Here is a 14,179-nt window from a genome sequence, read left to right on the forward strand (position 1 = left end):
TAGTAGATATTAGTAACTCATTTGGGGGTTCTTGGTTATTATTAGGAGATTTCAACTCTATTCTTTCTCCTACGGAGAAGCTTGGGGGAAGAACCTATAGCTCGCAATCCCATCGACTATTTGACGATTTCGTTGATTTGAACGGACTAATTGACTTGGGTTTTATAGGGAATAAATTCACTTGGAGTAATCATCGATTGGTAGTGCTAATATCAGAGAAAGATTGCAAAGAGGTTTGGCCAATCATAAATTGGTTCACATCTTTCCTAATTCACTAATTAATCATGTGCCAACTTCAAACTTGGATCATTGTCCTATACTTTTGTCTACTAGGGGTACTTACCAGCATCGTCAAACAGTCGATGGGATTGAGAGCTATAAGTTCTAAAACCTTTCAGATTCGAAGCTTTTTGGACTAGAGATTTATCTAGCCATGATGTGGTGGTTGTGGCGTGGCTACCTGATATCGATGGCTTTCCTGCTTTCTCTCTTAGCAAGAAGTTGAAAAGCACAAAATCGGCCTTCGAGGTTTGGAATCATCAACATTTTGGCAAGATACAGTCTCCGATTAAACTTTTGATGAATGAAATTGCCTAAATACAAAACCTTCCTCATTCCCTGGCTAATGCGGTGTAACGCCCCCAGAACTAGCCTTGGCCAGCCTGGCAGGGTTACTGGCAATTATTCCAGTTAAACCAACTTGTGGCTAAATGAGGAATCGCCCCTCTAAGCATTATCAGAGTTAATGCATAGAAATGTGAAATAAATCTAAGAATCTATAAACATTTTAGTACAAGTATAATCCTTAAAATTAAAGACATGGAGCAACTAACAGTAATATAAGGCAAACCTGATAACTTTATGAGGGATCTTAATAGAAAAGTTGTGGTGGCAATCGCGTCACTCCTGGATTCTAGTGACAAGCTTCCTACAAAGGTAATAACAACGTAAGTCTAACGACTTAGTAAGTAAACCTCACAATTTGGTATAACATAAGCTCATTATTAAGCAGAAATAAACGTGCTGTTTTGGTAAACATTTAAAAGAGGTGTTGTCTTCGTTAATACACCTTGAAAATATCGTTTAGTTTGATAAAGGGTGATGTACTCTCAACGGCAATCGCTCAAGTATTTTAATGCAGAAAAACTAGTGTTTTATAGGTCATAACTCTCATTTATGGTATACTCGATATATTACCCCTTCTCAGCAAGGTTGGCGCTATCCCGAGGGACCTGTAATACAATGCCGGTGCCGCAGCCATTATATGCTACCGTCCACCAATAGCAGCTCGACCAAGTCCGACCTCGGGTGGCCCACGCTACTAGTGATGTCCATCCTATAATGACCAACTATTTGGCAATGGCTACGCCGGTCACAAAAACCACGGGATCCAAGGCTCACACACACACACTTGACCATAGAATGAAGTCTATATATTAAGCTCATGGCCATTATTCCGCACGTACCAATGTACCATGTTACACGATGCATCTTATCAACTAGTTATTAAAATAGTTACCAAGTTATTACAAAAAAGTAGACATGCTCATATCATACGTGTAATCAGTCAACTGACATATCCCATGTTTTTAAGGAAAGTGTTCATAAGTGGTCACTTACCTCATACGCTCGCTTAAGTTTTTCAACATCGCAAATCCCTGCTTAGGGCTATAAATGAGCCGAGCTCGGGCAAGTTGGAGGTGTCCAGGACCGGCTCACATGTACTGTGTAGACGAGCCGAGCTCGGCTCGGCCTCGTGATGAGCCCTAAATGGTGGGCTCAGCCCGGCTCGCTGACATTAAAATCATGTGCGAGCTCGAACTCGAGCTGGTCACAACCCGAGCCGAGTGTCTTATCGGGCGCTCGGCTCGCTCAGCTCGTTTAAATATTAAAAAAAAATGGAAATGGAAAAAAAAAAATCGTGAAATTAAATTCTTAAAAATCCAATTCCAATTTTCAAAACTAAGTTTCACCGTTGGAATTTAGAAATAAAAACAATAAAAAATCAAATACAATTAACCAAATTCCATTAGCCCCATATTCATTACAAAACTGTCAAAAAGTAAAACCAAACAAATTTATGATTACAATATCTTTTATCATTCACTTAACCCTTCTAAACAATTTCAATTTACAAATATTACCTTATAAATTCAAGGCTAAGCCTTCAATTTATGTATTGAAAAAATCCAAGGCATTTCCAATGATGGCATTGGTACATCACAACCACTATAGTCTACACCAGTTACAAATTACAAATTACAAATCAAATATAAAAACTGCAAACACAACACAAGATTGAAACCTACAAGCTACAAATGCAAAAATCAAACAACTTGTAACATACAACCTGCAACCTGCAACACAGAGTCCACAAGTTCCAACATTTGACATTGTCAAGCAACTAAATTAGATGGAGCCAAATTTTCAAAGCTTATCAGACTAATAAATCTATTCAATCTATTCTAGTGATGAGACCAATCCTAAGCAGGCTAAGCACCCCCCCCCTCCCCCCCCCCCCCCCCCCCCTCCCATATGCCCAACGCCAAAAGGGAAAAAAAAAAAAAAAAAAAAAGGACCCAGAATGTATAGTATTTTGGATGAAAAAGATAGATCCAATAAATAATCAACCATTAAATATGCAAAAGATCATTCCATCAATATTACCTTGAAATTATAGCAGAAGCAATGTGAGGTACCACAATCGCATTCTTCATGTCAACAAGCCCATGTTTCATATAGGTTTCATCCTAATACAACAACAATGATAGATGAAATAATATATGACTTGATTCACTTGAAGATAACTTTTAAACCTAATTTCAAGAGGCAAAAGGTGTGGAGGTTACCTCAAAAAAGAAAATGTTCGTTTAGATCTGACCTTCTTTATTATTGTGAGTCTTTCGTTGTTGACCAGATGATAATTAAGTGGTTTTCTCCAAGACTGGATGAAGACTTATCTACAGAGAATGCCGAACACATCTGATTTTACTTAAACCTAAAATCCAACTTCAGATAATGAAAGCTCATTAAATTCTCAGCATTGATTCCTACCACATTTGCCTCACGGAGCACCTCTTCCATGGAGGCAGCTCTTTTCCATGTCACTAGTTTTTCACCATTGGCTTTTAGGAACTCAGCATAAGCTGCAATTTAGGAACATATAATATAATCATGAGCCTAAAGGAGTATAGAGCTTATTAACATCAATGGTTGACTAAGACATGCATGTAACAAACTTTTCTAGGCGTGTGGGTTGATAAAGATCATAGTAAATTAGGTTCATCTTGAGTTCTTCAATCTGTTATGGTGGAACAAATATACTCCCATCAGCAAAGCAAAATATATTCTAATTCAAAGTTGATTAGTCACAGTCATAATCAACTCAAAAATTGTATAGATCAGCAAGGAAAGAAACATTGATAACATCAAAATGAAAACCTTCCAAAAGTAAGAAGTAAAAAGACTTGAAGGATTGAGGAACTTTTTAATTAGTATGATTTCCAAAGCATAAATCATTTAATACTTGTCCCAATGTTGTGTTATATAACAGATTGCAAAAAGACAAGTATCTATGATACATTGGCTTTTTTATGTTAACAGCACACAAATATATGATAAACTTTCTTCACTGTAAACACTATAAAAACCCACGATTCAAAGCAATCATTTCTAGCAATCAAGTTTGATGACTCTTGATGGATGATTGCTGGACTAATCAACTTAGCCATTAGGCATCCAACATATTCAACTCGGTGAGGCAAATTGACACAAGGATTTAATAGATTCAATTTGAAATTTTAGAAAATAAGGAATTACCATCATTTTGGCATAAGCAGATCCAGTACAACCCCCACCAATGACCCCAACTATTTGTCCTTTAAGCAACTTTCCCACATACCTAGCAGAAAACAAATGTATCCAAACCCAATATCTGGACGAACATTGTAGACCCATAATGTATAGTATTTTGGATTAAAAAGATAAATCCAATTAATAATTAATAAATAAATATGCAACTACTTTGGCCAACAAATCTTTAAATAGGAAGTCAAACATCAAATATGCAATAATATTATCATCTCTAAAACTTAATACAAATGTAAAGTTGCAAAAGTAAAGTTGGTAAGAGTCGTAAGACAATCTGTCAATCTCCATTTCAGCATCCAGCCTTCACCTAGGGTTTTAAAAAAACAATATATATTTAGTATTTTGTAAATGAAAAATATGCGATAATTATTAAATACGAAGTCATACATTATCTCACAAAAAAGAGCTTCAAGACTCCAACAAAATCATATTGTTCATCAAAATTTCCGAACCAAATACATAGTGGTAGTAGTGCATTTATATTACAAATTGAAAATAGTTTTAAAACTTAATTAACAATTTGTCTGACAGTAACAAAAGTAAAGAGTTAGGGTATCATTGGTAAGGTAATCTCCTCCATGTCATCTTCCACCTAAGGTAAAAAAAATAGAATTAGAAAAATATGGGTAGTACCTTGTAACTTCAAATGAAAATAACAATTTTCACAAAACATAATTAATACTCACATCACTCGTCCTTTTTAGCCTATCTAATTCCCTGACCCAATCTTCCCCACATACCAACATTTGCACAGTTTCTGGAGATAATGAAGCTCTGTAAGGATTAATTATCCTTCCACCAGCAGTAAATGTGGACTTTGAACTCACAGTGGTAATTGGAGTTGACAATACATCCTTGGCCAAAATAGACAAAATGCGATACTTAAGTGCATTTGCTTAAAACCAACCTAATGCATTAAACTCAACACCCTTTTCACAAATGAGTACATTCACCTCCAAATATACTTGCAATTATGTTTTAATGGGCTGCTACAATGTTTCAGCGCTTCGGACAAATGAGTCATACAAATCCACACCACTTTGGACATTGGCTGCACTAACCGAACCACTACTTGAAGAGCTCTTTGGAGCATTGCATTGTGAATTTTGTTCCATAATATTTGAGTTATATTCTAAAACATAGTCGTTATACAACTCATTCAAAACTGAAATGAGAAGATCGATATTCGTTTTAGCATTCCCATCTCGGTAGATTATAGGGTAACAAAATCGTATCAAAGTCATCTTATACCTTGGGTCCAACACAACAGCAACTCCCATTAATAAGTTGAACTCTCCCCAATACTTCTCAAACTTCACATTCATTTTACGTGCCATTGATTGAATGTACTCATTCGGATCTCTACACTTTGTATTCAAGATGTCTTTCATCCTCCACACTTGAGAGAGGAATAAGTTGGAAGTAGGGTAGTCACTTCCCGATACAATGTTTGTTACTTGGTTGAAGACCCCCAATAATTGGCACACATTCTCAATTTGTTTCCAATCTTCATCTAATGGCAACCATTGAAAACAAGAATCCATGTATGAATACATGGGAAATGCCTCTTTGAACTCAAGTGCTGTAACCAACATCAAATATGTACTATTCTACCAAGCGGGTACATCAAAGAATAATTTCTTGGAAGGCAATTGCAATCACTTTGCAATTTCAACAAATTTAAGCAACCTTCCCTCTGATGCAACCAAGTACTTAATTCCATCTCTTATATGGTCAACTATCATAGTTACCTCACTAAGTCCATCTTGCACCAACAAATTAATGTGGGCACAACAATGCACATGAAACAATTTACCATCAACCGGCAAAGTCTTTCTTAAATTAAATACATCTCTTAAGGTCTTCAATGTTGTATCATTCGGTTTTGCATTGTCAACCGTAATTGAAGATATTTTATTCTCAATACCCCATTCTTGAAAACTTTTCTATGGTGCATCTACGATAAAATACCCGGAGTGTGGTGGCGGAACATTGAAAAAATTCAGCACACGCGCCTATTTACACACCACTCGGAATCAATGTAACGACAAGTTACTACCATACCTGAAGACTTTTGACGTGAAGTCCACATGTCGGTTGTGATGTTAATTTATTGAACCCCTTTCAACAAAGTCTCCAATTTTCGCTTCTCATTGTTGTAAGTGGTAAAACAATCTTTCTTTGCAGTAGCCCAAGTAATTCTTTCCCAATAGGGCGTTAGCGTCTTAACAAACTTATTAAAAATAACATGCTTCACAAGTGCAAAAGGGTACTCATGAAACATCATCATATGGGAGCACATCTCTCTTGACTTCCTTTGATCATAGCGAAAATTAGAGATTGTACCCACACCATCAACCTCTTTACTATCAATTGTCAAAAGCTTTTGCTTATTCTTGGCACCATTGAATGACAAACAATTTCTCAAGTGCCTACCAAGCGTACTTGTACAACTTGATTTGGATATGGTGAATGTCTTCTTACACCAATTACATTGGTGCTTGTTCACACCATTTATTTTCACCTCAGTACAATCTTTCCAAACCTTAGAAGTTTCTCCCTCTTCTTTTTTTGATAAGCATCCAATGGATCTTCTTGATTAACAACTTCATTAGAGGCAGAATCAACAACCGAGTCCCCAATTTTTTCTGAGTCAGCAGCAGTAACATAATGAATCCTCATTTTCATACTCTTCTACCTCAACTGGTTCAAGGTTGTTCACATCTTCCTCCTCCATCTCTTCTAAGATATTATAGTCTGTATTCTTAGAAAAAGATAGGGTTAGAAGATGAACCAAAAATTGACTCACAATATGAACCAGAAAGCATAAACATTAAGCATAAATCAGAGCATAAACAAAAACATAAATCATTTAGCAGAAATCAGAGTAGAATCATAGCATAAATGTTTAAAGATAAATGTTAGAACATATCTTCGAATAACTGGGTCTGACAAGGATATAAAATATCATTACATCCTAGTTCCTAATGAAAAACAGATCAGAAACACATTAAAAATTGATATTCGTTCTTTCAAAATTATGTAAAACAACTTCTTGGACCCAAATAAAAAAGGCATCATTCAAACAGATCCTAGAAACAATTGACATCAGAAATAATTCAAGAACATCATCCCACCGATTTCAAAAACATAATAATAAAAATTAAAACCATGTAGAATTTCAAACAAGAACTTGAACAAAAAAGACCGGCATCAATCAAGAAATTTTAAAGATTTAACCAAAACCCACTTTCCAAATTTCAATTCATACATTAAAACAACTACAAATTTCATAACAAATAAGAATAACCTTAGAGTCACAGAGTCAGTATGTTGTTGTATCTGGATGCAGGTTTGTGGCTTGCAGTTGCAGATTCGACAATTAGGATCAAAGAGGGAAAATTTTAACAGCTATCCCTGAAAGATTGAAAATTAAAAAATCACGTTAACATTCAAGCTTAGATATACTGAAAATTGAACTCCAACTAGAAATAAAATGATACGAAAATCAAAGAAAAAATTTAACATAACTGCAGCTTGAAGTCTTCTTGAAGAATCGAGAGATATTGTGGGGGTTCTCGATTCAGACCATTCAGAATACTCTTCCTCTCAATTTTGTGTGGAAGAAAATTGAGAGCATAATAAGGGACTAGCCAAATGGGGAAACAAGAAACAGCCACACCTAAATAAACCAAATCAATAGACTGAAAGTTGTACTGACGAATGACGATGATGAGTAACATATTAATCAGATAAAGAGTTTTGTTTGCCTCTTCCATTGGCGTGTGTGAGGAGAGAAAGGTACAAAATCAGATAAATGGCGGCGAGATGGGATAGGTAATCCTTCCTTTATGTATTATCTTTTGGCCGTCTGGTTCTAACTTGGCGAGAAAGGTTTTGAAACCCCTTAGAATCTCAAAACCAAATTGTTTAGATGGCTTAGAAGCCATTAGATCAAATGCTAGAAACCCTAGAATGAAAATCAAACCATTGAATTTCCTTTCTTTGATAACAAGTAGTTAAAAGGGAGCCATTGCATTGAATGCAAGGCATTAATTGCTTCAAAAATCGTGTGAGTACTTCACGTTGTTCACGACGAGAGACAGAGTTGCTGATTTTTTTTCCTACATGTATTCACATATAAAATCGACATATAAGTTGATCCTCACCGTTTAGTATTTATTAATTAATTTTAAGTCGTCAGATTATATCAAATAAAGAGATTCTATAAAAAATTAAAGCACCATATAATTTCCTTTAGACAAAGTGTTTTATAGTTGTATTCCATATTCTGAAACAAACGGTTACGATTGGAAGATTAGAAAATTGAACGGCCAGGTTGACACCCAGAAATGAGGGATTTTCTCCCTCATGGGCCCACATGTAAGCCATTCAAAAATCGAAACTTCTTTAAAATTTAATCTCCTATACACGCGTTATTGTGAGATCTACGCTTTGTAATTCGATGCAATCATCCTGAACGTACATCAAATTTTGATTAAATCCTAGTTGTTGAAATTTATGGAAGACAGTATGCATTCCAATATACAAAGTGCTGTATATATAGCTATAAGCCTATAACTCACTCACTTCAGACATGTCACACATCACTAAGCTTTAAATGTATTTTGTTTTTTTTTTTTTTTAAATGGTTTAAATTGTTTAATATCTTTAAATGTTTAAATTTAATTATCTTTTTAGTATAATTAGCCAATTAGGGACTTAGGGTTGAAAAAAAAAAAAAAAAGATTTAATTTATAATTGTGTTAGTATAAATTGCTTAATTGTTTATAATTTATTTTATTTTTTTTCAAAATTCAATATGTTGAAGAAGAAAAAAACTAATATTAACAATTTCATAAGTTAGAATATATACTAACTAGTCTACTACATTTTATGACCAAAAAAAAAAAAAACTAGTCTATATATATATATATATATATGTAAGATTAATACTAACTATAAAATAAAAGATCTTAGTTGATGATTAAATGAAAATCGTTTGATCTTCATGCAGTGATGGACATGCGGGACATGAGGTGGCCGCGAGCCACCCCAAGGGCTGTTTGGGCCACCCCTAAACCCTAGGGGTGGCTAGCAACCACCTCTTGGGTGGCTAGGGGTGGCCTATGGGCCACCTAAAACCACCTCGGGGGTGGTTGCCCAGCCCCTTGGGGTGGCCAAGGGTGGCTTCCGGCCACCCCTTCTATTATTTATTTTTTAAAAAAAAAAAATTAATTAATTTTTTAATTAAATTAACAAAAAATTATTATGCTGATGTGTCAAAACGGTGTGTTTCAACCAATCTAACGGCAGTTAAAAAAATTTGACGATAAGGATTTTCTTGGCATTTCGATTGGCACAGGGAGTAAATTGTCGAAGAAAAAAAAAAAACTTAGTGACAAAAAAATTTTGGCGTGCTTACCCAAGGTGTTTTGAAATAATTTCCCTTTATTTAAATATTGTCTAAAGAGTAATTGTTTTTTGAACACTATCTAGATAGTAATTTCTTATATTGATCTAACGCTTATACTAGGTGAATAATTGGTTATACTCCTCATATATGAAAATTCAATAAGTCATGACATTCAAATAAAAAATTTTAATGCAAGTGGCTGAGTGAGTTTTTTTAAATTATACTTTATTAACACTTTTTATGACTGATCCTTTATGGAATGATTTAAGGACTTGAACCATGAGTTGGAAAATCATGAAATTGGAAAAGAGGATAATTTTCGATTGAGACTTTCCATCTTTGGATCATTTAATAATTTTTATTTTTCCATTTTGAACTATGAGACTTTCAAAAATTGAAGGTTGAAGAAGATACGAAGATACTAGATAGCATAGTATTGATTCAATTTTTAATGGTTTAATGCTACGAATTGAATACTATTGATTTTTTTTTTTTTAATAAATTGCGACGTGTGGCGCGAATTCATTTTTTTTAAAGGCTAAACTGGTTTTTTAAGACATAATTTTTTAACATTAATGAACCCATCACTTTTTAAGAGTGCAAAACTACGTCGTTTTTTAGTAAGAAAGAAATGGTTAAACAATTGTTTATGTGTAAAACAAAGTCGGTTTAAAAATTGGTAAAAAACAATGGTTTAAAAAATGGCTAAGAAATTACATACATGCCAGTTTAATATACTGAATAAGAAACCCTAGCCATCTCTTTTCTCTCTAGCCGCCAGAGAGAAAAGCGAAACCCTTTAGCCACATAGGGGAGGAGGGTTGGCTGTTTGGCAGCCTCCCTCCTCCCCTCGTCCTCCTCGCTTCGTTGCTAGCTATTTACCTGATGCCCTAGCCCCCATGCCTCCTCTCTTCCTCTTCCTTGCCGCTCATTTCCCCCTTCATTTTTCTCCCTTTTTGCCCCTTCCCTGCCGCTTTTCTTCCCCCGCTTTCATTTTCTGCAGCGGGCTCCTTGGCCTTGTTTTGGCTCTTTGTGGGTTCGGATTTTGTCTGTGGTCGCCGCCGACCAGTGTCGCCGCTTCACTGCCCACTATTAGGGATTTCTTTCATGCGTCTCCACTACGTCGAGCTCCCACGCCCCTTACGCGACAGTTTCCGACCTGCACTGGTCCGGCTCCCTTCCGGCTACCGTCTTCCCACTTTGTGCTCTTTTTCCTTATTTTGGTGGCTCCTTGTTGTTTTTTCTTTTTTTCTTGTTTGTGGTTGTTTTCAGGTCCTGTTTTGCCGGTCTTCTCCGCGCTTGTTCGCTGCCCACCATCCACTGTTGGGCCTTTCGACGCGTCCTCGCTACGATGAGCTTCCAACACCCCTTCAGTTTTTGGTTCCCGGCGTGTGCGTGATCGAAGTGTGCTGTTTTTTTCTTGTTTTATTTCCCTATTATGTTGCTTCTTTAAGATGTATTTGTGTTTTGGCGTGTGTTTTTTCCCTGTATTGTTTAATTTTCATGTTTTGTTCAGTTTGTAATAAGGCTCTTTCCCCTCTCACTCGATCTATGTCGCCTTCGGATTAATTAGTTTTGGTCCAGGCCTTTGGGTTGTGCATGTGATCATTATCCTAGTCTTCGGGTTGACGAGGAAGAGTTTCGGCATGAGAGTCTTTCCACTCTCAGGGTCGAGGAATAATTGCTATCCACGCATTTGATTGAGTCTGTCTGTCACAGATCTAGTATTAAATCTGATTTTAGTCATGGGTTAGCGGATTGGCCGTCTCAAATCTTGTACTAAATCTGGTAATCTTATAGCTTTATGCTGTGGTTGCTTCAGAGCTTTGCTCTGTGATGTAAGAGCTTTATGCTCGTGGTATTATTGAATGAAATGTTATGTTTTTCTCCAAAAAAAATGGCTAAGAAATTAAGAGAAAATGGTTAAAAAAAACGTTTGTATATACGTGTAAGTATAATTTATAATGACTTATAAGTTTATAACATACATTTGAATTAAGTCTTTAGGTACTTAAATTATTGTATTAGTATGAACTTGTATACTTATAACTTATGTCATATCATATATGTATAATTTGTTAATATTTTCTTGTATATTAACTATTCAATATAGTTATAGATTTAATTAGTTAACAACTTAACCATGTCATAATATTTCATATTAGTTACTATTTATGTAACTTGTGTTGATTAACTTACTTTATTTTTGTTTTTGTAAAAGGGAAATGATTAACTTATTTAGTAATACAAAGTTAGTAACATATATATTAACTAACAAGTATGTATATTATATATTCATATATATAATCGTCATACAAATATTAAGTAACATATAATTTTTTCTTTGTCAAAATAACCTATAGTTGATTATACTAAGTTAGTAATTTAATATATATTAACTTGGCTAATATGTTAGTTTATTAACTAACTAGTTACTAATTAGTATGTTAATAATAATATATAACACACATGTATAATAAAATAAATAATATACATAGAAGTATTGAGAAACATGTACTTAATTATATTTACTTAATATATATTGATTAACTAGATGATATGTTCATTTATGAACTAACTAGTTAGTATGTCAACTAATACATATACATAAATATTAAATAATTCATATAACATATATTATTTAATTACTAACATATATATATATATATATATATATATATATGAACGAGCTAACGAGTCGTGCTAACAAGCCGGTTAAAGTCTTAAACGAGTCGAGCTCACGAGTCCCCATCGAGTTTGATTGAGCGAGTCGAGTATGTATCACTAACTAATCAAGTGGGTTTTAACAGTAATGAGCGGGCTTGTACAATGTCGAGCTCTAGTTCAGGTCAAGCTTAACCGAGCGGGTATCGAGCGAGCTGTCGAGTTGTATTAGATCGCTTACACCCCTCCTGCTATAACGAAACACAACTCATCGTTGTAAGTTGTACTAGAGAATTCTACGAGGGTCCATCTAACTAAAAAGGGCTGCTAAAACCTTTGGACCACATTTTGGGCAAAGGGGATGTGTGACCTGTTCTCTGGGCGAGCACTCGTTCCCTAGGGCAAGCGTTTGGCTAGGGAGCTATGGTTCAGCCAAAAGCCTTTAAAATGGGTCTTAGGCTTCTATCTAAAGCTATTGGTTGGTATTTCTCTTCCTAGACTCAAAATAAACACAAATACCACAAGAAAACACAACACAAAGAATCAAAGAGGTGTTTAAAAGCCTTTGAAAACATTTCTTCCTCTTCTTAAGAAATAGGCACTTTCAAGTGCAAAACATAATGTCAAGCAACTTCAAAGAAAACAAAGGTGGGTTGAAAGCTTTTCAAAAGCATTTCTAATAGAGTGGGTATCATAACTTCTTTAAAATCATAACATTAAGAGAGTAAAAACAACACTTGGGAAAGCTTAAAAGTTCTAGATATTACCAACTAAGCTAGCAACAAAACACAAAAAGGGTGTAAGGGGTTACTGATAAGTGCTAAAATATACATATTTTAGCCCTTTAATTTAAATATGTTAGGCTCTTCGTTTTGTTATTATTTGATGTTTTACTTTATTTTTGTGTTTTCTTATGTTTTTAGGGTTTTTGAAGAAAGCTAGTGTTTCTAGCAAGCTTTAGACTTAAAAGACAAATTAGGAAAAAGTTGTAAGCCACAGGATCGATCGCAGCCTAATCTAGGCTCGAGCGCAAGACAGCCAGGGCTGAGCGCACCAGCGCTCGATCACATATAAAACTAGGCATGATTGCAGGATGCACACGAGCGCCCAACACAAGGATCTAGCGCACTTGCGTGGTCCAGATGCAAAAAGAGTCCTTTTCCACTTCAATTTAGGTTTACTTTATCCTACTTGTACTAGGAAATAAACCTACGATTTTACTAGGTTCTCTAGGGCTTCTAGGGTATTTCAAAGCCTATAAATAAACCTCTAAGCCTCTAAAAAAAAGTTTGGAGAAACAGACACAAGCTCCAAAAAAAGAACTGAAGGCTAGATCAAGAGGAGTTTGGGTTTTTCTTCTCTTCCACCTTTTATTTTTGTTATGCAGTTAGTATTTTACTTAGTGCTAGATTGAAGCCCTAATCATGTTTGTTTAGGATTACAATATTGGCCCCTTTGCTACAATTATCTTTTGGATGTTTAATTTGATTAATTCATGTTTACTTGAATTCTTCATATGAATATGTTTGATCATATGCATGTGTTTGGATTTATGCTATTTAAGTCAATTTAGATGACCGAGTCCTAGGCTTAATAAAGTGACAAAAGAACCCAATCATAGATTCTTGGGTTAATCAACCTGGGGAACCAGGAGTAAATACCATGCCCTAAGCCTGTGTGATTGTCGATTTCCATAGATCTATGCTTCCTTAGAAAACAACTTAGTAGATACCATGCTAAGCCCTTTGGGAAAGAAAAGAACTAGAGTAGATACCATACCTAGTTCGTTATTTAGGAAAATTAATAGCTCAAGGAGTAGATATCATGCCCTTAGGTTGACAAACATTGGATATTTAGATATAATTGAAATATTGGCATATTGTTAATCTTATTTAAGCATTGTTAGAGGTGGATTTCAAAAGCTTAATCATTTTTAGTTTTAGTATTTCTTTTATTTTATTTCTTTAATAATATTTAATCTGTGACAATTGTTTTAAACCCATTAATTAAATAGGAAATTACATTCTAAGCATAATTTACCAATCCTTGTGGGAATGATCTCGTATTTGCCTGCTATACTATCGTTTGATCTTGTGCACTTGTGAGTAAAATGTACCAAATACTGCCTATTAATTTAGGTAGTATTTGGCATAACAGTTACCTCAACAAGCAAGTCTCCCAAGAGTGCTCCTTTCTCCAAGGTTACTCACAAAGCTCACACAAACTCAA

At 35.0% G+C, this 14,179-nt stretch overlaps 2 pseudogenes; both read right to left on the minus strand.

The window, feature by feature from the left end:
• Positions 1-2,015: 2,015 nt before the first annotated feature.
• Positions 2,016-3,957, minus strand: LOC132162904 (glycerate dehydrogenase HPR, peroxisomal-like; annotated as a pseudogene).
• Positions 3,958-4,532: 575 nt separating this feature from the next.
• On the minus strand, positions 4,533-5,465 carry LOC132183399 (zinc finger BED domain-containing protein RICESLEEPER 1-like; annotated as a pseudogene).
• Between the last annotated feature and the right edge of the window lie 8,714 nt (positions 5,466-14,179).

The sequence above is a fragment of the Corylus avellana genome, chromosome 8, assembly GCF_965113065.1.
Source record: "Corylus avellana chromosome 8, dhCorAvel1.hap1.2, whole genome shotgun sequence".
NCBI classification, from domain to species: Eukaryota; Viridiplantae; Streptophyta; class Magnoliopsida; order Fagales; family Betulaceae; genus Corylus; species Corylus avellana.